The sequence below is a fragment of the Panthera pardus genome, unplaced genomic scaffold, assembly GCF_024362965.1.
Source record: "Panthera pardus isolate Hobbes unplaced genomic scaffold, ASM2436296v1 HiC_scaffold_12, whole genome shotgun sequence".
Lineage (NCBI taxonomy): Eukaryota > Metazoa > Chordata > Mammalia > Carnivora > Felidae > Panthera > Panthera pardus.
Window position 1 is genome coordinate 69,487,240 of NW_026526677.1, and position 3,455 is coordinate 69,490,694.

Sequence of the window (3,455 nt, forward strand, 5' to 3'; positions counted from 1 at the left end):
ATCAAAGCTCCAACTGGTTTCTGGTGAGTGCTCTCCTCCGGGCTTGCAGACAACCACATTCTCGTTATGTCTTCAAATGACTTTTCCTTCATGCTTCCACATGGAGAGAGAGTGTGAGCTCTCTAGCCTGTCTTCTTCTAAAGACACTAATCCTATTAGATGAGGGCCCCATTCTTATGACCTCATTTAACCTCAAATATTTCCGTAGAGTCTCCATCTCCAAACATAGCCACACCGGAGGTTAGGGCTTCAACATAAGAATTTTGGGGGGACACAAACTTTCAGGCCCTAACACTGACAGAACCAGGATTCAAATCCAGACCTGTCCAATTCTGAAGCTCTTACTCTTAATTCCTGAATCACAGTGCCATGTTGTATCTGGGCCCCTAGCTCTGCCCTTGTACTGAATCTTTCCACGTCAGGCTTCACACATTGCCAGGTGCTTGTGTGGCTCTCCTCCGGTGCACACTTGCCTTGCAGTTAGGAGCCAAGGATGCAAAGCCTGGCTTTTCACTACCTCTGTGACCTGGAGCCAATATCTTGACAATCCTGGACATGCCTCCATTTCCCCATGAGTGAAAAATAAACAGTAACAGAAGATACTTCTGCAAATTTCCTGCAAGTGGCGAGGAAGAAAAGAAAGCTGTCCTTATGTGAGTCCACTGAATGTTCTGGAGCAAACACCGCATGATTCCATTCTCTTGTTGTTATGAATATTTCCCTGAGTAACATTAACAGCTGCATGGATGGGGTGCAAGAAATCTGCCTCCACCCCAGCATGGTGACACAGCCTGTGGGAAGGGCACTTACATGGCTGTGACCCATATTTTCCCCTTCTTCCTCCTGTTGAATCATCAAGCTTTTGTTTGAATTAAGCATTTTTCTATTTGGCTGATTTGTTTAGAAGCTGGGAGGAATTGCCCCAAGGGGATCATTCCAGTAGGTGGCCTGATCCCACTGAGATGGGTGTCACCCTTCTGGACGTTCTCAGGAATGTAATGAATCCACTCAAGATCAATGGACATCTGACGGTGGACTAAACAACAGTAATAATCACAACAACAACAATAACAGTTATGAGAACACTTAGCACCGACTGTATACCTGGCACTCTCATGAGCACTACATGACAGCAGTCCACTTACTCTCCACAGTAACCACACCTAGAAGTGAATGATGCCTCTAGGTAGGTAGTATAGTAATCATTCCCACAGTGAGTAAACAAATGGGCTAGGAGATAAACTGAGGGACCCTGGCTCTAGAGCCTGTGCTCTGAGCCATAACAACACAAGGCCTTTCCTGACACCTGGTGTTCCTCCCTGCCTGTCTTATAGCCCTAAGTGCTGGGAGAGGGGGCCATCCCTGAGGACAGGGAAAGGACACGCCATCCGCTGTGGGAGGGGAGAGACGCAGGGAGTCGCATCTAGGATTAAAAGCAGAAGCCATAAATCTGTGTGATCTGCAGTCACCACCTAGAAAGGTTATGGTTGGTGGCTCTCCCAGGGCTCCTAGATCACCCTGTTTTCCCTCTCTCAGCACTAAGCAGCCTGCATCATGACCATTAGCTCACTATTTCCTCCCGGATGCAGTGAGTTTCTTCAGGACAGGGATGGCATCTAGGTCCAACAGCGTCCTTCAGCAGCAGGAGGCGGAGGACCTAGTCCATAACCCTGGGCCCTATCTCAGGGGAACAGGCATTTGTGAATGAGTGGATGAAAAGGCCAGGAAACATAATTCATTAGTGCTAGTATAATGGTCTTTGCACATTTGTGATTTCTTTATCTTTTGTTTATTTCCTTTTAGCACAAAGGCCCTCAAACTTGAATCATTTGAGGAGTTTGCTAAGAATGCATGTTCTCAGGCCCCAAACCCCTGAGATTCTGATTCATCGGGTTTGGGTGTTGTTGTTGTTGTTGTTTTTTTTTTTCAAGCATTTTACTGGAATATAATGTGCAACCATAAAAGTAGTATATAAGTAAATATATAACTTGTTGAATTTTCACAATCTGAATATCCCTATGCACCCAGCAACTAGATCAAGAAACAGAACCTTATTAGAACAGTTTTGAGAGTTTCTAACAAATAACTCTGATGATTCTCATGAAGGTCCCCTGAGCACTGAGAAACTCTGTAGGAGTGATTAGCAGTAAAATGCACGATCTCATGCCTACCTCTTTGAGGACAAGGACAAGAGAACTGGGAAGGGACCCCCAGGGACACAGTGGGACGCTTGGGGTGGGGGGTATAATAGGTCGACTGAGTCACCAACTGGCCTTCAAGATATAAGAGGAGCAGAGCTCATAAACTCCTAATACCTGAAAAAGGGCCCTGAACATTCAATGGGAGAAAAGTCCATGGATGCCAGGTGCAGGCCTTTAGGTTATGAAACTGCTAAAGCAAACAAGCTTTCAAGGCAAAGGCACAGGGGCCTCATGGACCTTCATCACCGAGCCAGCTGTTTCCAAAAGGATATGTGTCCCTTCTACAACTTGTATCTGAACCAGAGTGAAAAGAGGCCTTCATAAATTAATTCTCAATCTCAATCTCTCTCCCTCTCTCTCTTCCTCTCCCTCTGACACACACACACACACACACACACACACACACACATACAAGACTTGCTTTGCTTTGGAATGTTCTTTCCCATGCTCCAATTAAGGTCTTTCAGTATGGGTCAGACTTATTTTGATTCTTGAAATGCTTCTGTCTTTTTCCTCCTACTTTTCCTTTCTTCAAGATTTTTTGATTCCCGATATTTAGATCTAATGACAAAACTAGAAGCTGTGAACCTGGCCATCCAACAAGTAAAAATATTGAGCTGTAGGAAGAGAAAGCATTATCCTGATTAGCTCTTCATTGCCCATCTGCAGATTCACAGGGGTCTGAAGTCAGCCTGAGCATTACAAAGGGGGGTCAGAAGTTTCCCTCCTGCATCCAACATCCTCCAGAGCCTCCCCTATTAACAAGTACAGATTTAAATGGAGGAATGGGGGCATCATTTTGGCATTGGACCTTAAACAGTTTCTCTGGCTTTCGATTGTTAAATCACTAACAATTTCTCCCACTTTAAGATGATTGAAGTGCTGTATATTCAACACAGGGTTGGATGTTTCTTCTGTTTACTGACAGTGGCTCCTGAATTCTTTTCCCAGAATTTGTTTTCTGTGGGAAAAGAGTTTGAGGCATTTCAAATAACTCTGGAAAGAAGCTGCCCAGGCCTTGCAAGATTCAAGATGATTAAGATGAGTAAGTTCCCTGCATAATTCCTTGTCTTCCAGCCAATCAATAGCCAAAATGACAGTCCCATCCTGTGATCCTATGAAAAGCTCGACCAGAGCCCATTCCCAGAAAAGTCACGCAGAGGGCACCCTTCACAGCCTACTATCCATTCATCCAGTCACTCATTCATTCATTCATTCATTTCTTCAACAGATTGTTACTGAGAATGTACTATG